This window comes from Notamacropus eugenii, chromosome 4 (genome assembly GCF_028372415.1).
Source record: "Notamacropus eugenii isolate mMacEug1 chromosome 4, mMacEug1.pri_v2, whole genome shotgun sequence".
Lineage (NCBI taxonomy): Eukaryota > Metazoa > Chordata > Mammalia > Diprotodontia > Macropodidae > Notamacropus > Notamacropus eugenii.
This window is the reverse complement of record NC_092875.1, coordinates 81773336-81800821: the sequence shown is the minus strand read 5'-3', so window position 1 is coordinate 81800821 and position 27486 is coordinate 81773336. Positions and strand designations below refer to the sequence as shown.

The 27486-nt window shown below is 39.8% G+C and overlaps 1 pseudogene; it reads right to left on the bottom strand.

Annotated features, from left to right (window-relative positions):
- Nucleotides 1-1857: 1857 nt before the first annotated feature.
- Nucleotides 1858-25536, bottom strand: LOC140502262 (uncharacterized; annotated as a pseudogene).
- Between the last annotated feature and the right edge of the window lie 1950 nt (nucleotides 25537-27486).

Below are 27486 nucleotides of genomic sequence, written 5' to 3'. Positions count from 1 at the left end.
TCCAAATAGGACAAAGCCATATGTGACTCTCTAGGTCTTCAAGTGAGGCCCTTTGACTGAATCCAAACTTCATAGAACAAATTCCCTTAATAATAGGATTTCTTCTATAAAATTTGGATTCAGTCAAAGAGCCACTTTTGAGGACCTACAGGGTCACATGTGGTCTCAAGGCCTTAGGTTCTCCACCCTTGAATGAGGTATATCCTAGGCATTCCAAACTGAGCATGACCAAAATGGAACTTATCACCTTTCTGCCTAAATCTATCTTTCCTCTAAATTTTCCCACTTATTTTAAGGAACCACCATCCTTCTAGTCATCCAGATTCACAACTTAGCACCACTTCATTTCTTTCTCCTCCCTAACCCCACATACCCAGTCTATTATCAGGTCTTTTCAGTTCTCTATATCTTGTCCCCCTTCTATCCATACATATAGACACCACCCTGGTTTAGAGTCCCATCATTTCTTACTTAAACTGTGGCAACAGCCTCCTAATTGATTTTCCTGCTTCTAGTCGGTCCCCTTCTCAAATTTATCCTCTACACAGTTGTCAGAATTATCTTCCTAAAACACAAGTCTCACCATGTCATTTTCTCAGCTCAAGAATCTTACATGGCTCCGTATTGACTCCAGGATGAATCGTAGTCTTTCACAATTTGGTTCTAATCCATTTCTCCATGTTTAATGCACATCATTCCCTCTTCACACATTTCATGTTTCAAATCATCTTTCCTATTTGCTGTTCCCCAAACTTGCATTTTATCTCCCAGATACCCTTGCCCCACCTCCCAGTTTGGAATTCATTCCTTCCTCAATTCCATTCTTACAATTCCTAATGTCCTTCAAGGCTCAGATCTTGAATCAATTCAAACATGAAGCCCTTCCTCATGTCCTTATTCATTGGTGCTCATTCCCTTCTCAGACAATCATGTATACACTGATCTGTACGTATGCGGTGTCCTGCCCTCCAGTAGAATGTAAGCTCCTAAAGGGCAAGGAATGCTTTTCATTTTTCCCCTGAATCCCTGATGTCTTGCACAAGGTCAGTGCTCATTAATATTTGTTAGATTATATTGGATTTGTTATGAAATTTGGATGAGGTGAAAGAATCAAAATAACTTCAATTGTTCAAGCATGGGCTGAATGCAACAGTAACAGAAATAGTGATGGAACAACTGAAGGAACAAGTTTAAAGGAAACGATAACAAGCTCTATTTGAAGTAGGATGTCTGCTGCAACTGTGGAGGATGAGGGTATGGAGAAGAAAGAAAGGATGCTTGGAGTAATCACTGTGAGGAATAATTATCAAGAGAGTGAGTTATGAAGGAGCATTTGGGCTCAGTTCAGTTTATGGAGTACCGCATTTCCTGAGACTTGGGTAACATTATATACTTTCAAACCTGAATTATGACACAACCAAACTGTGAAACATCACACACTCCATACCTGGGCTGATTGTAGCTCTGAACCCTGGGCTATCCAATTATTAAAGTAGGACACATAGACCCAACAGGATCATAGATTCAGAGAACTTCACTTAGAAAGGACCTGAGTAGCTAACTGCTCCAACGTGTGCCTAGAAGGAATTCCCTTTACAGCATATACCTAACTGGTTTCATCCAGTCTTAGCTGAAAGTGCCTTAATGAAGGGGTCCCATAGCCTCCTCAGATGGCCTGTTCCACTTTTGGACAGTTCTAATATTGAGAAACTTATTCTTTACATGATCAAAGCTAAATTTGCCTCTTGGTAACCTCCAGTCTTTGTCAGTTTCCCTTCTGGTCACTGTTGCATTTTTCTTTCTTATGAACCTCTCAAGTTCAGTCTCATTAGCTCTATATTTTTCACCATGAATGTTTCATTCAGCCATAAGATCCTGCTCAAGACAAGACAGTTTTTGCTCAGAGGTAATCGCAGGGTCTGGCACAGTATGATCTGAAGATAGAAACATATCCTCAGACACAACTCTGGTCCTCACCGAGCCCAGGACTGGCCTCCCTAGTGCATAGCCCCCTCATGTCAGGAACCACCTCCCAAGCCTATTACCATGTTTTGATCCTGGTTGTTCCCCTTCAATGCAAGACTTAGTCCACAGATCAGGATTCTTATCTCTAGCATTATGACCCCTTTTCCTAGGATACTCCTTTCCATTCTAGGACCCACATTCCAATTCCAGAACTCTTTTCCCTAGCTTAAAATTTTACTTAGCACCCTGTAATGCCACTCCCCAGACATAGCTTATATCTCTATCCTTCAGTGAACCCAGAATGGCCCTTCTTAAACTAAAGCATTCCTCTTTTCCACCTCCATCTCCCTGAACTCCATCACCCAGAGGTTAATCATGCCTGGCCAGTGGAATACATGTATTCCTTTCCCAAGGTGTTTCACGCAGCATGATATTGTATCATTCTCACCAACCCTGCCAATCTGAACACCACCATAGGTGCCACTGGCCAAAGGAATTACAGTAAGAGTCTGGGCTGTGTTGAAAGCCGAAGGGGAGGCCAGAGACACATTAAGTTCCTTAGGGTAGAAGTTCCTACTCAGGCAGGCCACAGAATCCTGATCCCTCACCAAGAATATGCTGGGTGATGGGGGCTTGAGATTCTGCAATCAAATGAAATCTTCCTGTCCTTTATCTGGACCTAACCCAGATGTGGGAAGGAAACACATATGACTAACATATAATTTTGAAAAACAATTTTTAACCCCATATTTCCTGCCCCCTCTTCATGTCAGCCTGAGCCTATAGTTAGCGAATAGATTCATGTGACCAAGTAACTATAAAAAACAAACCTCAGCCCCATTTTCTGCCCCAAAACTCAGCCATAGTCTAGTTCCCATATACCCAACTCATATGCCTATGCTGCCCCATAGACCACAGTCTCCTTTCCCCTTCCCAACTCCCCCAACTCCTGGTAGTCACTGATGTTGAAAAGTATCAGGATTTCATTGCTGAGTATCCCAAATCCATGGATTTTATTATGATATGACCCCCAAAGTCCTTTAATGACCTACCATAACCCATCCCCAGGGATTTTAGCTCAGAGTGGGAATGTTAGCTTTGCATGGTCAGAAAGTACACTGTGGTGGCAAGAGGGGACTGGGAGATGGGGAACCTGGTTTCTGCTCTAGACCCAACACTGACTGACTGTGTGACCTAAAGTCTTTGGATTTTCTTAGGACTGAGATAGTAGAAGCACTCAGCAGGCTCCACAACCACATCGATACCACAACCAAAAAACAACTTGTCTGTGTCATCTCCATTGCCCACTCTCCTTGCATGGTGCTATCGGCCACAATCTCTGAGCCCCATGCCCTCAATCTGTAGGAACATCTGGCTGCCAGTGTTTTCCCTGGAGGTGGTGAGTCAAGTCTCCAGCAGCATCTGTAGAACTACTGTTGAAATTGCTTAATCACAGTGGAGCATAGCTGGGGGCTCAAAGATACCAGTCAAGTTTGCTTATCTTGAACTGGAAACCAAAATTTTGGCATTTTAGGTTCAGGGTCTTTCCAACTTGGTGGGAGCCTCCCTCTGACTCCTCCAGCATTGTCTATTCCACTGAATGAATCAGAGATGGAGGTAGTGTAAATAGGGGCAGTCCATCCACAGTGTTTTGATTCCCCTAAACTCCCTCATAACCACACTAACCCATCTCTCCATCTCCACTACAAACGTAGGTAGGGAAGGATATGGGGGATAAAGGACCTAGGACTTCAGGAAAGGCCAATGCTATTGGTGGGATCTAGGAAATCACAGGGGTCAAGGTCAGTCCTGGATTCATCAGGATAGTTCCTGGGTCCAGAGACTTCCCATATTATCAAAGGCTCTTAGCTTCAGAAGATTCCCAAGGGTAGGGAGATAGAGGTTCATGGGTATGGGAAGATTGGCAGGATTATGGTTTCTGGAGTGGGCAAGAGGGAGGGTCTATTTGAAAATAGTGTTAGACAGAGACGTGCATCACCACTGTTCTGGACATAGGATGACTGGAACTACTAATCCAACACAAAGCCACACAAACACACACACACACGCACGCATGCATGCATGCACACACATACACATCCCTGTAGCCATCTTGGGGTCTAACAGAATGTCATGCTTTCCTTACCCCTATACACTTTCCTTGAAAACATGGGAACTTACATGGCAAAACAGTAACTTCTATTCTAGGGCCAAAATTTTCTCATGGTGACACAGGAAAGAACTTAAACCCCTTGTCTCCAGAGAATGGTCCTTAAGAACTGTGGAGGAACATGAGCGTGGCAGGAAATGAGATGAGAATTCCTGGAGTTGATCCCGGGAGAACTCATCAAGGTCATGAAGCTCAGTGAAATGTCTTCAGGTAAGTGTGAGGGACCTCTGTATATACAACCTGTATCAGGTATAGAGATCCTTTTCATGTTACTAATTCAGCTGTAATCAAATAAAGCAGCATTTAAATTTTTTTCAATTAGATATAATTTAAAAATATAGGTTATTTTGTAAATAATCTAACCACTATGTATTTAGTACTTTCAAATAATGTTAACATGAAAATTAAGAAAGGTCACAGGTTCCCCATCCCTGTCCTAGATCAACTTGAAAGAAAGGCTCCTGGGAGGCTAGACATTTAGGAAGAGCTTCACTTTTGCAAAGCCTCAGATCAATGACTTCTGGGGTAACTACATTAATGACTTGTTACCCTTGGTTCTTACCAACTCAATTGCACGAGATTAATTGATCTATTCCCAGGCTAAGCCAGGTAACACAAGATAAGGCTTGAAAGGGAAAGCACCCTGGGATCCATTGGGGGAATCTGATCATAGACTGAATAGTCAAGAAGGAATGGAGACACTCAACAAGCAAGTATAGTTGCCCAGAGATGACTACTCTGCATGTCTCTTCTGGACCTGCTGTACACCTCTCCAAATTATGGCTGACCAATGTCTTAAGAGGATTTTGGGATTTTTGCAATTACATATCTCCCTGTGGAGTTTGGGAACACTTAAGCCAATTAATCCTCCAAAGGTGTTTGGAAATAATTCAGCGAACTACTGAAAGGACTCTGATGCTCCTACAAAGACTCTATCTACACACCCCCATGGAGCATTCCAGAAGGGTTTTCCAATTCTGGTTTGATGAATTCCAAATCATCAGGAATTCATATGATGATATAATTCTCACCTGCAACCTCTTTTCTTCTAAAACTTTTTTATTGATATCTTTTTTATGATTCATTGATTTTCTTTATAAAGATTATCTTCTTAAATTTGACTTCCAAATTTTCTCTAATCCTCCTACCACTCCCCCACACATTAAGAAGACAAGCAATATTATGTAGCATACATAGGAGGTTATGCAAAACATATTAGCCATGATTTTAAAAAAGACAAGAAAAAGAGAATTTTTAAAGTATGCTTGAAGGGTGCAGTCCAAATGGCAGAGCAGAGGGATGGATCTGCTCTAGCTCTCCCCCATAGCCCATAAAATGCATATAAAAAAATGACACTACAAAAATTCTAGAGCAGCAGAAGCCGCAAAATGACAGAGAGGTGTCCATCCCAAAACAACCTGGAAGGCCAACAGGAAATGTCTACCACACTAGGCTTGGAGCAGAGTGCAGCCCAACCTTGGCCATACATGGACAAAACTGGAGCAGACTTCAGGGTGTGGAATCACAGGTAGCAGCTGCAGTTCCCAGATTTCTCAACTCACAAACACCAAAGACAACTTCAAAAGTCAGCAAGAAATCTCTTTCACCTGGGTGAGAGGGACATCTGATCTGAGCTCTGCCTCCAGAGTGACAACAGCATCCACTTTTGGAGCACTTAACAAAATCGAGCAGGTGATTCGAGCAGCTGATCTGGGTCTGAGTTCTGAGTGGTAGTCCTAGGCTGAGGAGGAGTACTGGTGTGGTGGACCCTACTGGCAGATCCTGGGCAGAAAAGAGTGCTTGTGGTTGCTCACAGATCAAAGCATAGGTCAAGAGAGGAGCAAATGCCTCTCCCTTGATTGTGCCACCTTGGAGTAACTGAGAACTTACAGGTACCTAGAATATACCTTCCACGTGACAAAGGATTCAAAAGTCAATTAACTGACTGGGAAATTACCCCCCAAAAAAAGAGGAGGGGAATTTAGACTGTAGAAGGTTACTTTCTCGATGAAAAGGTATTTTCTTCCATTGTTTCAGATGAGGAAGAATAAAGCATACCATCAGAGAAACGCATCAAATCAAGGCTTCTACTTCCAAAACCTCCAAAAAAACATATGCAATGGTCTCAGCCCATGGAACAGCTCAAAAAGAATTTTGAAAATCAGGTAAGAGAGATGGAGGGAAAATTGGGAAGAAAAATGAGAGCAATGCAAGAAAATCATGAAAAATGAGTCAACAGCTTGCCAAAGGAGACCCCAAAAAATGCTGAAGAAAATAACACCTTTAAAAATAGACTAACCCAAATGGCAAAATAGAGATACAAAAAGTCAGTCAAGAGAAGGATGATTTAAAAAGCACAATTGGTCAAATGGAAAAGAAGGTTTGAAAGCTCTTTGAAGAAAATAGTTCTTTAAAAATTAGAATGGAGCAGATAGAAGTTAATGACTATGGGAAATCAAGAAATTGTAAAACAAAGCCAAAAGAATGGAAAAATAGAAGAAAACTTGAAATACCTCACTGAAAAACAACTGACCTGGAAAATAGGTGCAGGAGAGATAATTTAAAAATTATTGGCCTAACTGAAAACCATAATCAAAAAAAAGAGCCAAGGCTGCAAGAAGTTATCAAGGAAAACTGTCCCAATATTCTAGAACCAGAGGATGAAATAGAAATGGAAAAAATTTGCTGATCACTTCCTGAAAGAGATTCCAAAAGGAAAACTCTGAGGAATATTTTAGCCAAATTCCAGAGTTCTCAGATCAAGGAGAAAATATTACAAGCAGCCAGAAAGAAGAATTAGAGTACTGTGAAAATACAATCAAGATTTAGCAGCTTCTACCCTAAGGGATAGAAAGACTTGGAATATGATACTCCAGAAGTCAAAGGAGCTAGGATTAAAACCAAGTATCACCTACCAGTAAAACTGAGTATAATGCTTCAGGGAAAAAAGTGGAATTTCAAAGAAATAGAGGACTTCCAAGTATTCTTCTTGAAAAAACCAGAGCTGAATAGAAAATTTGATTTTCAAATACAAGAATCAAAAGAAACATGAAAAGGTAAACAGCAAAGAAAGGCCTTAAGGAACTTATTAAATTTGAACTGTTTACATTCCTATATGGGAAGATGTTTTTGATAATTCATGAGAACGTTTTCAGTATTAGGGTTGCTACAGGGAATAGACATACGTATATATGTGTCTGTGTGTGTACATGCATATATGCATACATATATGTAGGTGTGTATTTGTATGTATGTATATGTATACTATATATGTGTAGATATGTGTACATGGGTGTATGTATGTATGTGTGTACACATACATACATATATATGTATATATACACATACATAGACAGAGGTCACAGTGGGAGAATACTTTAAAAAAATTTACTGTTGAATGTAATGTACAAGGAGTAAGAGAAAGGGAGGGGTAGAATGTTGCAAATCACTTCACATGAAAGAGAGAAGACAGAGTTTTTCCAATGGTGAAGAAGAGGTGGGAGATGAAAGGAAATAATTGAGCCTTACTCTCATGGAATTTGGCTTAAGGAGGAATAACACACTTAACTGGATATGGAAATCTATTTTACCCTGCAAGAAGGCATGGGGGAAGGGGATAGGAGAGGGAAGATAATAGAAGGAACAGAAAATTGGGGAAAAGGATAGTCAGAACCAAAGAGTATTGTAGGAGGACAGGTCAAGAGAAAGAATGGAATGAATTGAGGACAGGTAGGACAGAGGGAAATGTGGTTAATCTTTTATAACGTAACTATTATGGAAGTGTTTTTCATTGTTACATATGTATTGCCAATATCGAACTCCTTGTTTTCTCAGTGAGGGTGGGTGGGAAGGAGGGAGACAATATGGAACTCAAAACATTAATAATGAATGTTACAAATTGTTTTGCATGCAACTGGAAATTAAGCTATACAGGCAATGGACTGTAGAAATCTATTTTGCCCTACAGAAAAATAGAGGGGAAGGGGGATGGAAGAAGGGTGGGTAAAGGAAGGGAGTATAGACTACGGGAAGGGGTGTATGGGGTGCATACTGTTATTGAGTGGAGGGAGAAAAGAGATGGGGAAAAAATTTTGAATTCAACTTCTTGTGGAAGTGAATGTGGAGAACTGTAAAATAAATAAATTATGTAATGTTTAAAAGTTAATTGATTGATTGATTGATTTTGATCTTTCAATATTCAGTTTTATAAGATTTTGAATTCTAACTTTTCTCCTCCTCCCCAAGATGGCATGCAATTTGTTGTAGGCTATACCTGCATAATCATATTAAACATATTTTCACATTAATCATGTTGTGAAAGAAGGATGAATGCAAAACAGAAAAACCATGAGAAAGAAAAAAAGAGAGAAAATTGTATGCTTCAATCTGCATTCAGACTCCATATTTCTTTCTCTGGATGTGGATAGCATTTTCCATTGTGAGTCTTTTCAAGTGATCTCAGATCACTGTATTACTAAGAAGAGCTAAGTCTAACAAAGTCACTCACCAAATAATGTTGCTGTACAGTGGTGTCCTGGTTCTGCTCACTTCACTTAGCATCCATACTTTCCAGGTTTTCTGAAATCCACCTGACCACCATGTCTTATGGAACAGTAGTATTCCATTCCATTCTTATGCCACATCTTGTTTATCTATTTCCTAAATGATGGGAATCCCTTCAATTTCCAATTCTTGGCCACCATAAAAAGAGCTGCTATAAATATTTTTGTACATATGGTCCCTTTTCTTTTCTTATGATCTCTTTGGAATACACACATAGTAATGGTATTGCTGGATCAAAGGGTATGCATAGCTCTATAGCCCTTTGGGTACCTTGATAATTTCTTGAAATGATTTCTTGGCTCTGTTTTTAATCATGGCTTTCAGGCAGTCCACTAATTCTAAGTTATCTATCCTGGATCTATTTTTCAGGTCAATCATTTTTTCCAATGAGATATTTCACATTGTCTTCTATTTTTTTTTTCATTCTTTTGGTTCTGTTTTATTGTTTCTTGATTTCTCATAAAGTCATTACATTCTATTTCCTTCATTCTAATTTTTAAGGAATTATTTTCTTCAGTGAGATTTTGGACCTCCTTTTACATTTTGCCAGTCCTACTTTTTAAGGCACTCTTCTCCTCATTAGCTTTTTGAACCTCTTTTACCATTTGCTCGGTTTTTTAAGGTGTCACTTTTTCCAGTAATTTTTGGTGTCTCCTACACCAAGCTGTTCACTTTTTTCCCATGATTTTCTTGCATCAATCTCATTTCTTTTCCCAACGTTTCCTCTACCTCTCTTAATTTGTTTTCTAAATCCTTTTTGGGCTCTTCCATGGTCTGATACCAATTCATATTTTACTTGGAGGCTTTGGATAAATGTTTCTGAAAGTGAATGATACTACCCCTTGGGTTGTGTTGAAAAAATCCAGGAGGGTGGTATTAGCATCTGGAACAACTGAGAGCTGTTGAATAAAAAATGAGGGGACAGTGAAGAAAAGACAAGAAAACCATTCACATATGATTTATCTGTTGTGTAACAGAGCTAATGCTCTCTATTTTATTAAATATCTATTTTGCCTCCTAAAGGATTGCGTTCAATTGAGCTGGGCAGGTGAATATTGGTTGTAATTTGACATTTGTTCCTTTGACATCTGAAATATCATTTCCCAATCCCTCCACTCCTTTAACAAGGAAACTGCTGAATCTTGTGTGATCTTGACTTTGGTTCTATGATATTTGAATCATTTCTTTGTGACTGCTTGCAATATTTTCTCCTTGACCTGGGGAGACTGGAATTTGACTACAACATTCTTGGGAGTTTTCATTTGGGGACTTCTTTCAGGAGGTGGGTGTTTCCAAATTATATTTGAGCATCAGGATGTAAGATATTAGAATGGTTTTCCTTTCAAATTTCTTCAAGTATTATATCTAGGGCCTTTCATTGATTATACCTTTCAGGCAGTCCAGTATGCTTAAATTATGTCTCCTAAATCTAATTTCTGGGTTAGTTCTTCAATGAGATGCATCATATTTTTTCTATTTTTTCATTCTTGTTTACTCTATTTTATTGTTTCTTGATGTCTCAGTGAGTAATCAAGGTCTACTTGCTCATTTCTATTTTTTAGGAATCATTTTCTTCAGTGAGTTTTTGCACCTCTTTTTCCATTTGACCACTTCTGCCTTTTAAGGTGTTCTTTTCTTCAGGGAATTTTTGTGCCTCTTTTACCATTTGGCCAATTCTGTTTTTTAAGGTGTTATTTTCTTCAGTATTTTTGGTGTCTCTTTTATCAAGCTGGTAATGCTCTTTTCGTAATGTTCTTGCATCACTTTCATTTCTTTACCAATTTTTCTTCTATCTCTCTTACTTTAGTTCTTCCAGGAATTATTTTGAGGTTTGTGTCCTATTTTCATTTTTCTTTAAGGCTTTGCTTGTAGTTGTTTTAACATTGTTGTGTTGCCTTTATTTTCCTCACCACCACAGTAGCTTTTTAAGGTCAGGTTTTGTTGTTGTTGTTGTTTTCTCATTTTTCCAAACTATTTCTTTACTTAGAACCTTATGTTGTTAAATTTGAGCTCTATTCATTTTGGGGTGGGGAGGCACTGTTCTAAACTTCAGGCTTTTTCTGTGTTGCTTTTTTCAGAACTAGTTCTATGGGTCTCGATGTTTTTGGCACTTCCAAGGTGGCATTAATCTCGGAGAAGTGTGGTCATAGCTCTCTTGATCTGTGCTCTGCTTTTTACTCAGGAAAGGCTCCTCTTTTTCTGTAGCCACAAGCACTAATGTTCCTCTCTGCCTGGAATTGTGACCAAGGTTTCTGCTCCCTTGTGACTGACCACAAGTGCTCCACTCCACCCTAAAACTGCAAAACAGAACTGCATATAGGCAACTGAGTTAACATACAGAACCTGGTCCCATACCCAGTGTTGCCTGAGTGTCCTCTATAAGCTCTTTCTGATGATTTATCCAATCCCCTTACCATCTCTGGGCTGAGAGTTCCTGAAATTCTGCTGAAACTATCACAGTCATCTCCAAGGTCCACCACTGATGCCTCTAAATATGTGCTCCAGGCTGGCTGCCAACTTGATGTCAAAAACTTCTGGTCAAATCCTAAGGTGCTTTCAGATGAAATTATGGCTTATCTCAACTTTTTCCTAACTCCACTGCTCCAATATTCAATGAGACATGTTATTTTAAGGTTATTTGAAGGAGAATATAGAAGAGTTAAGCTGGATTGTCTCTTCTACTCTAGCATTCAGAAATTCAGAAACAACAAATTCCAAAAATGATAAGGAGAAAGTCTCCCAGATACAAAGGAAAGGTCATTTGAATAACATAAGACTATTTTACACCTGGGCAACTAGAAGTCCAGTGGATAGAATATTGAGCCTGGAGTCAGGAAGACTCCTCTCCTTAGTTCAGATCTGACTTCAGACTTACTAGTTGTTTGACCTCTAGGCAACAAAAACTAAAATTGAAGGGATGGAAAAAATTACTATTCATCAAGTGAATCCTAAAAAACCGGGATTCATCATCATGCTGTCAGACAAAGCAAAAACAAACATTTAAAAAATTTAAAAGGAATAAGCAAGGAAACTATACTGTGTTTAAAGGAACCATAGATGGCAAATGAATGAATACCAGTAACAAACTTGTATTTACTCCAAATACTTTGGTATCTATATTCACTAAGAAATTATTATGTGAGCTGAAAGAAAACATAAATAACAACACATTAGTGACAGGAGATTTTAATATCCTTCTATCAATTTTGGATAAGTGAAACAAAAATATAAACAAAAAAGGGTAATATAAAACTGATGAAATTTCTGGAAAAGCTAGACCTAAAAGATTTATAGTGTTTTCTAAATGGGATAGCAAAATATTATACGTTTCGCAGCTCCATGTGGAACTTTTACAAAAATTGACCAGGTACCATGGTACAGGTGTTTAGCTTTAAGTACCTGTGTTATGAGGTAGAAACGGTGATAGAAAAAAGGGGATAAATGTGATAAATGTGTTAAAGATGGAATTCATGAACTTGTAACTAACCAACTTTACCAATGAGTGAGCTTTCACTTGGAGTCCTTCAGGGGTAAAGAATCACTAATCCAAAGAGAAACAAATTTAGTTTCAGGACATTTCTGATGGTTTAGATATTTTCCCTTACATTGAACCAAAATCTGTCCATTCAAAACTTCTATGCAGTTCTGCCTTCTGGAACCAAGACAACCAAGTCTAATTTCTCTTCCCCACGATAATATTTCAACTACTTAAAGGATTTTTATCCAAAAGGATACTAGAGGAGGGAAAGAGCCAGGAAGCCTCCAATGAATTAGCCAAGGCAAGGCCTGATATTGGCCTGTTCAGTTCTATAAGGGCTCCATCTTACTGGGGACCTACGTCAAGGCCTGAATTTCTTATCTGTAGCCTTGTCCCCTCCATTCTACCCCCAACTGCTCTGGTGGCAGAAGGGCTAAGTCCACGTTGATTAAGGTTTCTGGGATATTGTAGCATCAAGGAATGTCTGCATGACTATAAGTCCCAGGTGTCCTTACCACAGCTGCCATCCCCTCCAAATGTCTGGCATGTTTTTATCCCAGGTGTCCCTGAGATCACATCACTGTGTTCCCTTCCTTATCCCCACAGTGACACATGGCTCACTATAAACCCAGAGAAATGGGATCCTGGCAAGGCTACAGAGGTTCTTAGGGAGGATTCACAGATCTAGGAAAAAGCATTTAAAGAAGATGCACAGTTTCTTACAGTGAATACACAATTCAAGCAAACAAGCTATGGATCTACAAAGAGGAGGCACAGACCTTGACAAAAGTACACTGAAGTGTACAGGGGATGTACAGGTTCTACACAGAATTCTTCCTAGAGTGAACTGGAGGTCTGGTGAGGCCCATTCTCTTTACAATGTATGTAGTGGTCTTTATAGAGGACAAACAAAGGATAAACAGGCCCTGAAAAAGATGCTCACACCCTTGATGAAGAATATAGAGGATCCTTAAGGAGGGTGCCCAGGCTCTGCTGAGAATGTCTCTCTATTTCCAGTGAATGCATGTCCCTCTTTAAAGAATGCATAGGTTCTACAGAAGAGGCAAAGAAGACAAAGAACTTACAGAGGTTGTAGAGATTCAAGAAGAATGTCCAGGTTGTTGCAGAGAACATGCAGTCGAGCAAAAGATGAACCAGTGCAATATGGAAGAATCACACGGGATACTTGTGTTCTTTCAGAAGATGAAGAAGATGAAATGCTGTCACAGGGGTGGAGCCAAGATGGCAGAGTAGAAGGAAGAACCTGTAGAAGCTGCACCCTCCCCTTCTTAGCCCATAAAATACCTGTAAAAAATGACTCTGAACAAATTCCAGAGCAGAAAAAAACACAAAATGACAGAGTGAAAGAGATTTCCAGCCCAAGACAGCCTGGAAGGCTGACAGGAAAGGGGTATCACACTGGACGTGGAGTAGAGCACAGCCCAGTTGACCGTGTGGCAGAGACAGGACTGGAGCAGCCTCGAGTGCAAAATCTCTGGCAGCAGCTGCAGTTCCCAGATTCCTCAATCCACAAACACGAAAAGCAGCTTGAAAGGTCAGTGAGAAAGTTCTTTCACCTGCATGAGAAGGGAACACGTTCTGGCCCTGGTGGCCCCAGGGTAGCAGCATTTGCTGCTGCACAGCATCCATTTTAAGAGACCTCAGCCTAAAGCCCCTGGAGGAATTGTGTGGGTGATCTGGATCTCAGCCCTGAGTGGCAACCCTGGGGTGAGGAGGAGTGTTGGCAGGCCTGGTGGAGCTGGTAGAGGCTCTGGAGAGGAAATCCTACTGGTAGATCTTGGGCAGAACAGAGGGTTTGTGGTTGCTCACAGACAAGAGAACAGGCCAGGAAAGGAATAAACACCTCTCCTTTGATTGTACCACCTTGGAGGAACTGAGAACTTACAGTTCCCCAGAGTATACCCTCCTCTTGACAAGGGACTCAAGAGTAAAGTAACTTGCTGGGAAAAAGACCAAAAAGAGGGAAGAAAATAAGACTATAGAAGGCTTTCTTGGTGAACAGGTACTTTCTTCCATCCTTTCAGATGAGGAAGAACAAAGAGCACCATAAGAGGAAGATCTAAAAGTCAAGGCTTCTGCATCCAAAACATGCAAAATAAAAATGCAATGGTCTCAGGCCACGGAAGGACTCAAAAAGGATTTTGAAAATGAAGTAAGAAAGGTGAAGGAAAAATTGGAAAGAGAAATGAAAGCAATGAAAGAAAATCATGAAAAGTGAGTCAACAGCTTGCTAAAGAAGACCCCAAAAAATGTTGAAGAAAATAACACCTTTAAAAATAGGCTAACTCAATTGGCAAAAGAAGTCCAAAAAACGAATGAAGAGAAGAATGCTTTCAAAAGCAGAATTAGCCAAATGGATAAGAAGGTTCAAAAGCTCATTGAAAAAAATAGTTCTTTAAAAATTAGAATGGAGCAGATGGAAGCTAATGGCTTTACGAGAAAACAAAAAATTACAAAACAAAATCAAAAGAATGACAAAATAGAAGACAACGTAACATATGTCACTGGAAAAACAACTGACCTGAAAAATACAAACAGAAGAGACAATTTAAAAATTATGGGACTAGGGGGCCAAGCCAAGATGGTGGACTAGAAAGACACACTTACGCAGGGTCCTCCCCACAGCCCATAAAATACCAGTAGAGAGGGACTCTCAACAAATTTTGGAGCAGCAGAAGTGGGGAACAAGGGAGTGGAGGAGATCTGAAAGGCCCACAGAAACATCGGTTATGCAGGACACAGAGCTGAGCATGGAGCCCAGCCCAGCCTTGGTGCACAGCACCGTGGGATGAGACTCTGGGAGGAGGATACCTCGGGGGCAGAATCTCCAGTCACAGTAGCAGGTCCTCAGATCCCTCAGCCCACAGGCACCAAAGGTCAGTGATGAGGTTTAATCAGCTGGCCAGGAAGTGAGAAGGGACTTCCCATAGCTCCAGCAGCAGGCAGCAACCACAGAGCCAGCACAGCAGCCCTTAGAGAAGCTCCATTGTTTGAGCGTAAAAACCCCTGGGGTCACTGAATCACTGAGTCTTACCTCAGCCCTGGGTGGAGGACCTGGCCCAGCTGGTCTCTGTCTCAAAGTGAATGGTGGCCCTGCCCATCCAGCTTATCAGAAAATCAGCCCCCCCATGCTGACTTTGGAACTGGAGGCCAGGTGGCTGTGGAGAGATAACTGCTAAAATTCTGGGCATAAATATGACTTTCTGCATCAAGACCAGTACACGCTTGATTGTGCTACCTTGGAGGAACTGAGATCTCACAGACTCCCAGAGTATACCCTACTCTTCACAAAGGACCCAAAAGTCAAATAACTGGTTGGGAAAATGCCCAAAAAAGGAAAAAAAAATAGGACCACAGAAAATCACTTTCTTGGTGAACAGATATCTCCTCCCATCCTTGCAGATGAGGAAGAACAATTCTGACCATCAGCAAAAGACAAAGAAGTCAAGGCTTCTGTATCCCAAACATCCAAAATAAATATTCAATAGACTCAGACCATGGAAGAGCTCGAAAAGGATTGTGAAAATCAAGTTAGAGAGGTGGAGGAAAAACTGGGAAGAGAAATGAGAAAGATGCAAGAAAAACATGAAAAGCAGGTCAACACCTTGCTAAAGGAGCCCCAAAAAATGCTGAAGAAAATAACACCTTTAAAAATAGGTGAACTCAATTGGAAAAAGAGGTTCAAAAAGCCAATGGAGAGAAGAATGCTTTAAAAAGCAGAATTAGCAAATGGAAAAGGAGGTTCAAAAGCTCATTGAAGAAAACAGATCTTTCAAAATTACAATGGAACAGATGGAGGCTAATGACTTTATGAAAAACCAAGAAATCACAAAACAAAACCAAAAGAATGAAAAAATGGAACATAATGTGAAATATCTCACTGGAAAAACAACTGGCCTGGAAAATACATACAGGAGAAACAACTTAAAAATTATGGGACTACCTGAAAGTCACGATCAAAAAAAAGAGCCTAGACATCTGCTTTCATGAAATTATCAAGGAAAACTGCCCTGATATTACAGAGGGCAAAATAAATATTGAAGGAATCCACCAATCACCTCCTGAAAGAGACCCAGAAAGAGAAACTCCTAGGAATATTGTGGCCAAATTCCAGAGTTGCCTCGTCAAGGAGAAAATATTGCAAGCAGCGAGAAAGAAACAATTCAAGTATTGTGGAAATACAATCAGGATAACACAAGAGCTTGCAGCTTCTACATTAAGGGATAGAAGGACATGGAACAGGATATTCCAGAAGTCAAAGGAACTAGGACTAAAACCAAGAATCACGTACCTCGCAAAACTGACTATAATACTTCTAAGGAAAAAAATGGGCTTTCAATGATACAGAGGACTTTCAAGTATTCTCGATGAAAAGACCAGAGCTGAAAAGAAAATTTGACGTTCAAACACAAGAATGAAGAGAAACTTGGTAGACATCAAAGAGAAGTCATAAGAGACTTACTAAAGTTGAACTGTTTACATTCCTACATGGAAAGACAATATTTGTAACTCTTGAAACTTTTCAGTATCTGAGTACTGGGTGGGATTACACACACACACACACACACACACACACACACACACACACAGCACAGAGGGAATTGTATAGGATGGGATCATATCTTAAAAAAATGAAATTAAGCAATGAGAGAGAAATATATTGAGAGGAGAAAGGGAGAAATGAAATGGGGCAAATTATCTCTCATAAAAGAGGCAAGCAAAATACTTTTCAGTGGAGGGAAAAAGAGGGGAGGTGAGAGAAAAACATGAAGCTTACTCTCATCACATTTGACTAAAGGAAGGAATAAAATACACACTCATTTTGGTATGAAAACCTATCTTAAAATATAGGAAAGGGGGGAGAAGGGGATAACCGGGGTGGGGGATGATGGAAGGGAGGGCAATGGGAGGAGGGAGCAATTAGAAGTCAACACTCGAGGAGGGACAGTATCAAAAGAGAGAATAGAAGCAATGGGGGGCACGATAGGATGGAGGGAAATATAGTTAGTCTTACACAACACAACTATTATGCATGTCATTTGCAAAGCTACACAGATATGGCCTATATTGAATTGCTTGCCTTCCCAAAGGGAATGGTTGGGGAGGGAGAGAGGACGAGAAGATGGAACTCAAAGTTTTAGGAACAACTGTTGAGTATTGTTCTTGCATACAACTAGGAAATGAGAAACACAGATAATGGGGTATAGAAAGTGGTCTTGCCCTACAGGACAAAAGAGAAGATGCGGACAAGAGAAAGGAGGGATGTTAGAAGAGAGGGCAGATTGGTGATACGGGTAATTAGAATACTTGGCGTTTTGGGGTGGGGGAGGGGAGAAATGGGGAGAAAATTTGGAACCCAAAATTTTGTGAAAATAAATGTTAAACGTGAAATAAATAAATTTTTAAAAAAAATTATGCCACTATCTGAAAGCCATGATGAAATAAAGAACCTAGACATCATCTTTCATGAAATTTTCAAGGAAAACTGCCCCAATATTCTAGAACCAGAGAGTAAAATAAAGATTGAAACAATCCACCAATCAGCTTCTGAAAGAGATCCAAAAAGAGAAACTCCTAGGAATATTGTAGCAAGATTTCAGAATTTCCAATTCATGGAGAAAATATTGCAAGCAGGTAGAAAGAAACAATTGGAGTATTGTGCAAATACAATCAGGATAACACAAGACCTAGTAGCTCCACATTAAGGGACTGAAAGACTTGGAATATAATATTCCGGGAGTCAAAAGAACTATGATTAAAACCAAGAATCACCTACCCAGCAAAACTGAGTACAATATTTCAGGGGGGGAATGGTCATTCAATGAAATAGAGAACTTTCAAGCATTCTTGATGAAAAGACCAGAGATGAATAGAAAATTTGACTTTCAAACACAAGAATTAAGGGAAGCATGAAAAGGAAACAAGAAAGAGAAATCATAAAGGACTTACTAAAGTTGAACTGTTTACATTCCTAAATGGAAAGATGATATTTGTAACTCCTGAAACTTTTCTCAGTATTTGGGTAGTTGGAGGGGTTGTGTACATTATATATGGACAGAGAGCATAAGGTGAGTTGAATAGGAAGGGATGATATCTAAAAAACTAACATTTAGGGATGAGAGAAGAATCTATTGGGAGGAGAACGGGAGAAATGGAATGGGGCAAATTATCTCTCATAAGAGAGGCAAGAAAAAGCTTCTTCAGTGGAAGGGAAAAGGGGGGAGGTGAAAGGGAAAAAGTGACACTCTCATCACATTTGGCTTAAGGAGGGAATAACATGCACACTCAATTTGATATGAAAATCTATTTTACACTACAGGAAAGTGGGGGGAAGGAGACAAGTGGGGTGGGGCAGGAGATGATAGAAAGGAGGGCAAATTGGATGATGGAGCAATTAGAAGTAAACACTTATGAGACGGACAGGGTCAAAAGACAGAATAGAATAAATGGGGGATGGAATAGGATGGAAGGAAATATAGTTAGTCTTACACAACATGACTATTATGGAAGTCTTTTGCAAAACTACACATATAAAGCCTATATTGAATTGCTTGACTTCTCAGTTGGAATGGGTGGTGAGGGAGGAAGGGAGACAAGCTGGAACTCAAAGTTTTAGGACCAAATGTTGAAAACTGTTTTTGCATGCAACTGGGAAATAAGAAATACAAGTAATGGGATACAGAAATCCATCTTGCCCTATAAGAAGAGAGAAGATAGTGATAAGGGAATGGAGGGGTGTGATGGAAGGGAGAGCTGATTGGGGAAAGGAGTAACCAGAATGCCCAGTGTTTGGGGGTTGGGGAGGGAAGAGATGGGGAGAAAATTTAGAACTCAAAATTTTGTGAAAATGAGTGCTGAAAACTAAAAATCAATAAATAAACTTTAAAAAAAAGAAGATGGATAGGCCCATCCCAAAAGTTACATAGGTTCTTTCAGAGGATACACAGGGTCAACAGATGATTTACCTGTTCTTTGAGTGGGTCCACATGTTACTGCTCCCCAAACACACTGTCAAGGTCAAGAGGGTTATGATGTACCATAGTAAGCACTGATTTTTTCTAAGGACTTTATTAATTCTGAATAGCTCTAGCTAAAAACTATAAGGAGGGATTATTTTTGTTCATTTTCTCTCCTTTGGACTCCCAGACTAGTGTACAGATGGGACAGTGGGGAAGGGAAGCATTTTATCTACCACCACCATAGACAAAACCTTCTACAAAAAGAACAGCGAAAGCAACTTAAAGTTGGAACCCATGGCAGTGGAATGCATTCAGCATGAGAGGAGAATTATTACCCCTCTAAATCTGAGCTGCTTACCTCTGCTATTCTTTCTTTCTCCCTTTCTAAGAACAGGACAGAGAGTAGGAACTATAATTATGGACATTTCATTTTAGGAGTTACTTCATGGGTAATTCTGAATTCAAGGGTCCTCAGAGTGCTAAGGTTTCCTGAGTTCTAAGAGCTGGACACCAACCACCCAAAGGGAGATTGCACACTTTTAACAGCACACTTTTCAGAGGAGGAAGAGGACTGCTAACAGGATCATTCTGTAGTTGAAAGGCTAAAGCCCTGCCATGAGGATCCAGAAGCTCTGGATCTACCAACATTCCATGAATTCACTGTGAACTGCTCATATGGCGCAGATCTGAGGTCTCTACTCTCCACTCCTGTCCTCTGGTTTTCTGCATAGGGGAAGATAAACTCCATGACCAAAAGCTTCCTTTTTTCCTCTGGGTTTACTGGCTACAATTCTTGCTCACAGATCAAGCCTTAAACCCAATTCGCTCTGGAGCTCAAAGACTGAACAAGTTCCCACCCACCTAGCACAGAGTGGATGTAATAACTAAACAGTAATTATTTTGCTTTTACCCAGGAACTCTGATGGTCTTCCCCCCCAGTTTGATTTTTTTTTTTAATTAAAGGGACCATCCCTTGAGTAACTTAAAGAAGCCTATGCATTGCATCAGTATATCTCACTCAAATAAGATTGTGATAAGACCTAAGCTTGAAAAACTCAGGGTCTGCATCCTGGGCCCTCTCCAGTTGTCCTCATGAATATCATGCCACTGGACCCAGATGACTCAGGAGAAGAAAGTGAGGTTGGTGACATTGCCCAGTCCTCCCTCACTCAAATCAAAGTCAATTGCAAGTCATGTCACCAAGTTGATGCCATGGTCTTCTGCAAGAATGACGGACAAACACAAGCAGATTTGAGGGAAATAGGTAGTATGAGGTAACTGGAAAGCATCTTTACCTCATGGAAGGCATACAATGAAATATCGTCATGGGTTTTATTCCTATACTTGTTCATGCATGCTGTGAGTCCTTTGTATCTTAACAAAAATCTGTCCTAGATCATTTTTTAAAACTATAGGAAAAAATATGAATCACAAAAGGACAGTTTCAAATCACTAATAAAAAGAGCAATACTAATTAACACAATAGTGAGATTTTGCCTCATGCCCAGAAAATTAGCAAAGATCACTAAAGAAAAATAAGCAGCGTTGGAAGGGCTAAAGGAAGAATGGAACACTGAAACATTGTTGGTGGACCTGAGAATTTCTCCAACTTATTTGGAATTAGGCAAGAAAAGTCATTAAACTGTTTATATTCCTTACCTGGAAGATATTCCACTGTTGGACATATGTTCCCAAAAGGACAAAGATAGAAATGATACCATATGTAACAAAGTATTCACAGCAGCATTTTTTGTGGTAGCAAAAAAAAAACCCCACAAAAACAAAAATTGGAAACAAAGTGTGTACTGGTCAGCTGGGGAATAACTGTACAAATTATGGTATATGACAATGGATTATTATTGTCCCTAGAAAAAAATGTGGGGAATTCAGAGGAAAATGGAAAGACTTACATATCTTGGGAATGAACTGCTGAAGCATGAAATGAGCAGAAATGAGAAAAAAATGTATACAACTGCACAATAATTTAAGTAACAATAACGCTAAAAATAAAGTCAAGCACTATATAGTTATAATGAGTAATTCTGGCTCTGTAGAACGTGTAAGGAAATGTACCTCAATGCTTTCCTTGTATAGAAATTAGAATGTTGTCATTACTGTCATTGTTGTCATTACTATCATTGTCATAACAGTCATTACTGTTAGATGTGGTCACTAGATCAAGAAGGGCGATAGGGAGAGAAGAAAATATGCTTAAATTTGCCCTATGAGTCAATCAGCTCTCTGATTGTTCACCTCTGAAGGTGGACAATATCTTTTCTCATTAGTCCCTTGGAATTATGATTGGCCACTGTGATGATCAAAGTTTCTAAGTCTTTCAAAGATGATTTTCTTTACAATATTGCTGCTATTATTGTATTCACTTTGCATTAGTTCATACAAGTCTTCCCAGGTTTTTCCTGAAACCATCCCATTCATCACTTCTTTTTTTTTTTTTGTAAATAGTATTTTTTTCCAATTACATATAAAGATAGTTTTTAATATTAATTTTTTGTAATTTTGAGTTTCAAATTTTTCTTCCTCCCCAAGACAGCAAGCAGTCTGATATCAGTTCTACATGTGCAATCATATTAAACATCTTTCCACATTAGTGATGTTGTGAAAGACAAAACAGAACAGAAGGGGAAAACCATGAAAAAAAAAAACGAAAATAGTAAGCTTCAATCTGCATTCAGATTCCATAGTTCTTTCTCTGGATGTGGATAGCATTTTCCATCATGAGTCTTTTGGAATTGTCCCCTTCATCATTTCTTACAGTACAATAGTATTCCATTGTATTCATATACCATAGCTTGTTAAACCATTCTTCAATTTATGGGCATCTTCTTACTTTCCAATTTTCTATTGGCACCACAAAAAGAGGTACCATAAATACTTTTTAACATAATGAGTCCTTTTCTTCTTTCTTTGGTCTCTTTGGTATATAGACCTAGTAGTAGTATGGCTAAAGGGTATATAGAATATAACAGTTTAGGGGGCTTAGTTCAAAAGGCTTTCCAGAATGGTTAGACTAGTTTACAATCCAATCAACAGTACATAGAGTACCTGTTTTCCCACAGCCTATTCAGCATTTGTCATTTTCTTTTTTGTCATCTTAACTAATCTAATACATGTGGAGGGATAACTTGGAGTGGTAACTCAGAGTTGTTTTCATTTGTATTTCTCCAAATATGAGTGATTTAGTGCATTTTTCATATAGCAACTGATGGTTTGGATCTCTTTCTCTGAAAATTATCTATTTATATACCTTGATCATTAATTAATTAGGGAATGAAGATTTTCTTGTAAATTTGACTTGATTCTCTAAGGATTTTAGAAATTAACTCTTTGTTAGAAAAACTTACTGCAAATATTTCCCCCCAGTTTCCTGATTTTTTTCCAATTTTAGTTACATTGGTTTTGTTTGTGCAAAAGTTTTTAATTGTATATAATCAAAATTATCTCATTTTACCACCTGTGAACCTCTCTCTCTTATTTGTTCATGAATTCTTCCCTTATACATAGATCTGAAAGGAAAATTCTTCCATGTTCCATTAATTTTATTATGTTGTCACCCTTTATGTCTAAAGTATTTGCCTGTTTTGAGTTCATTTTGTTGTAAGATGTTGGATTCTTCCTAGCTTCTGCCAGACTAATCAACACAATATTGAATAGTAATTGTGATGATGGATATCTTACATGGCTACCTTTTTTTGTAAAAGTTTCTGGCTTATCCCCATTATATATACTGCTGGCTCTTGGTTTGAGATAGTACTTATCACTTTAAAGAAAGTTCCATTTGTTCCCATTCTTTTTAGTGTTTTCAACAGCAATTGGGTCTTATAGTTTGTTAGAAGCTCTTTCTGCATCCATTGAAGTAATTATATAATTTTTATTGTTTTGTCATTGATATGGTCGGTTATGTTCATAACCTTTCCTAATATGGAGCCTGTCCTGCATTCTTCATATAAATCCAGCCTGGGTATGGTATATTGTCTTTATGTAGTCTCTTTGCTAATATTTTATTTAAAATTTTTTAATCAAAATTCATTAGAGAAATGGATCAATAATTTTCTTTCTATTTTTTTCACTCTCCCTGGTTTAGATATGAAGAACATATTTGAAACTAATATTCTTGATGAGTTAGGATTCAAAAAGACCTATACAAGACAAGCCACATCATCAAGCAAAATCTAGTACAGTGGAGTTGAAATGGGATAAATGTAAAGTCTTATACTTGAGTTCCAAAAAAAACCCAAACAACAACAACTTCACAAGTATAAGATGGAGGAAGTGTGACAAGAGAAAAATTCTCCTGAGGAAACAATAGATCTTGGAGTCTTAATGGACTCCCAGGTTCAATGTGGCACTTAAGAAAGTTAGTGCAATCTTACTCTGAACTAAGAGTTATAGTAGCCAGGACTGGGAAAGTAGCAGTGTGGCCAGATTTAGGTCAGATGATCGTCGTGGTGGTGGTGCGGTGGTGATGATGATGATGATGGTAGCAACCAACATCTATATAATACTATATGCCAAACACTGTACCAAGTGAATTAAAATGATTATATCATATGATCCTCACAACAGCTCTGGGAGATAGGGGCTATTATTATCCCCATTTTACAGCTGAGAAAACCCAGTTAAATACATATTAAGTGATTTTCCCAGGGTCAAACTGCTAGTAAGTGTCTGAGGTCAGACTTGAACTCAGGTCTTTCTGACTGCAAGTCTTAGTTTAAAAAGGTCAAGGTCACCCACCGTTTTCTGAGTTATTGCAATTCAAGTTGAGCATTGCTGCTATTTTCTTCTTTTCTTTCTCCTTCATCACATGTGGTCCTTCTGTCCACATGGGGAGTCATACCCTTACATGTGGGTACTCTGTCCAAAGAAATATAAATTTTGGTCACTGGTATTTTGCAAGATATATTGTGGTTCGGTGGCTACATTTTCTTACTTTCCTATTTATTTATTTCATCAATTTGTTTTAAAGCTGGGACAATTAGCTCTTTTCCTCACAGTTTTAACTTCTGCTTTCTTGAAATATAGCTCTGAAAAAAAAAAGGCTTTGAAAAATCCCATTGTAATTCAAATGGAAAAGAGGGATAGAAGATGGATAGAAGAGCTTCATGAGACCTAGGTGCTCTGGAGAAGCACAGCGATAGGAATCAAGCGTCTCTGGGCTTCTCTCCTTGTGCTCCTCCTTGCTATGTGTATTTATTCCCTTCATCTGAGTCTTGCACAACATGCTGAACTGCAGAGCTGACCAAAGTCTGAAGTACAAAAAGCCCCAAAGGACTTGATGGTGACAAGATTATTACACAAGTTTAAAGAAGGCTGCATCCTTGATGGCACCTTTGGAGCCTTTCCCATTCTTAGGTCCAAATTAGAGGTTAAAAGAACTTGAAAAGGAGGATTCATGAGATCTTACAGGCCAGCAAATGATCAATGCACTGTTGAGAGCCTAAGAGACCCAAGGTAAAGTGAAAGGGGCAGAGGGTCTGCAGGCAGGAAATTCAGGAGCAGACCTGAGTCTCTTCTGCTTAACCTAGGGAAGGGAAGGGAAGGGAAGGGAAGGGAAGGGAAGACGGGAAGGGAAAGGAAGGGAAGGGAAGGGAAACAGAGGGAGAGAGAGAGAAAGAGAGAGACAGAGAGAGAGAGAGAGCACAACACAGTATTAGCATCTGGGGCTCTAATCCCAGATTTGTGTCAAGGCCTCTGCCTGAGCCCTAAAAGAGTGAATCTGGTACAGTAATATTTACCTGTCTTCCTTTAGCAGCTGGAGCAAGGGCAGGGACACACTTTGGGCCTTGTTGTTCCAGCTGATGAAAGCCCTGCCCTGAATTCTGGGCTGTACTGTCTGATACTGCCAGTTTTGGGACTGATGCCAGCCATGAACTCCCTGTGGTTCTCAGTTGGGTACCAGTGACAAGACATGGAATAATTCTTGAAGTTAAAGTCAGAGGCCCTGCAGATCAGACTCACAGACTGGCCGTCAGGTGTCACCTTCCTCCTGTCTCTACTACCTGCACCTTGGACCAGGACCCTGCAGAAGACATACCAAAGAGATTAAATCCAACACAAAACTTCCATGAGAAGCCCAGAGATTCCAGGTAGAGGTTCTGATCCCAACCGAGGTTGCCAAGGAGAAAAAGTCAAGCAACTAATAGAAGGAGAAGCTAAGCTTCCAGGACCCTACCACCAGGGAAGAGATAACAGGGAGGAGAAAGGGATAGAGGCATCTAGAAGCTGATTTAGAGCCTCAGTCCCATACAGAGGGTGAGGAAGAGGAAAGAAGCAGTGTAGACAGGACAGATACTTGGGAGAATAAACAATAGCCCTAGGAGGTAGATACTGGAAAGAAGAGTGAGGACCCTGACAGACATACTGGTGACCCTGGCAGGGCTTTCTAAGTAGGATGGGGTCAGCAGTTGTGGTCTAGAGCTGATAATATTTGCATAGATAAAAGTTCTACCCAGATAACAAATGCTTTTAAGAAGGCAGCTGAGCTCAGTGAGCTGTGCCTACCCCACCCCCACCCCCACGCCCACCCCACCCTCACCCAGGAGTCTCAAGGAGGAAGTGGAGCATGAGGTAAATAAACAGGAGCCTGGGCAGGAGAAGGAAGGTAGCACAAAATAACTGTGACTGCAGGGCTAATTGCAAGTTCTACTGGCATTCAAACACTCACGTTTAGTGTTTCTAGTGATGTGGGGTGTGCACCTAGTGTCCTGAAGGATGGGGGTGTTTGGGACATAGATCAACATCTTGAGGTCAACACCATAGCTATACAGTCTAACTCAGCACAGATTAGAAGGTACGTCTGGCCTTTCTAAGCTGTCTCCTTGCTTTACCTCAACCCAGTCCTCCCTCTTTCTCTGTATTCCAAGACTCTGAGGAAACTGGATTCTTGGACACTACACCTTCAGAAGCAACACCAGAATCCAGGAGTAGAACATTATCACAATAGGCCCAAGAGCTACTATGGATTCTCAGGTACCCATGGTCCAGATGACATGTCCAGACTATGGAGTCAAGGAGAGGAAGGAGGGAGCATTGCCAGCTGGGGCAGTCACAGAGGAATAAGTAAGTTGGAATGGTTCATAGAGTACTAGGCTTAGAAATTTAGAGCAGCCAGCTAGTGCATTGGATAAGGACCTTGGACTTGTAGTCAAGAAGACTTGTATTCAAATCCAACCTCAGGCATTAACTAGCTTTGTGACTCCAGACAAGTCATTTAACTTCTATCTGTTTCAGTTTCCACCTCTGTTAAATGAGGATAATAAGTGTACCTATCTCCCAAAAGAATTGCTATGAGGATCAAAAGAGACGATATTCATAAAGCAATTTGAAATCCTCAAAACTCTACATAAATACTTGCTATTATTGTTATTATTAGAACTAAAAGGGACTCCAGAGGCCATTTGTCCAACCCCATTCATTTTACAAATGAGGAAACCAAGGTACAGTGAAATTCAATGATGCCCAAGGTAAACAGATAGACAGAGGTAGAATTTCAACCCAGGGCTTGTGACTTTAGAGTACAATTTATACTATGCCATGCTGGTTAAGTGGGGTAGATGTGTTTGAGAGGAAGAGGTGGTATGAATATAGCAGAGTGAACAGGGAAGAGTAGATGAGATTGGGTGGACATGGTAGCACATGAGGGCTAATAGTGGCATGTGGTAGAGTAGATAAGCCAGAGTGGATGGAATGGAGTGGAAACAATGAAGTGGAATAGTTGAATAGAGAAGGTATTGTTGAGGAGATGTGCTGAGGTTGGGGTTGATAAAATGTGTTGCAGTAGAATATGGGATCAGCATCCAGGGTCCTCCCAGTGGAATGCAGGTGTTCTTTAAGTAGAGTGCATGGAGGGTCAGCAGGTTGGAGTAAATGAGATAAAGGCTCTAAGGGATACTGGATGTTCTAAACATAAAGTGTTCATAATAATAATGGCTAGCATTTACATACCACTAAGGTTTTCTAAGCTGACCTCATAGTAATATGCTTGTGAAACATGGACAGTCTACCAGTTCCATGCCAGGACACTGAATTACTTCCATTTGAACTGTCTTAGGAAGATTCTGAGGATCACCTGGCAGGATAAGACACCAGACACTGAAATCCTTGCTCAAGCTGAAGTGCCAAGTATTCAAACTATGTTCCAGAGAGCACAACTCCAATGGGCTGGCCACATTGTTCGAATGCAACTATACGCTTGCCCAAAAGACTATTTTATGGAGAGCTAGCATGAGGCAGGCAGTCACATGGTGGCCAGAAGAAGCAATACAAGGACACTCTCAGGGTCTTTCTCAAGAACTTTGGATTTGACTGTG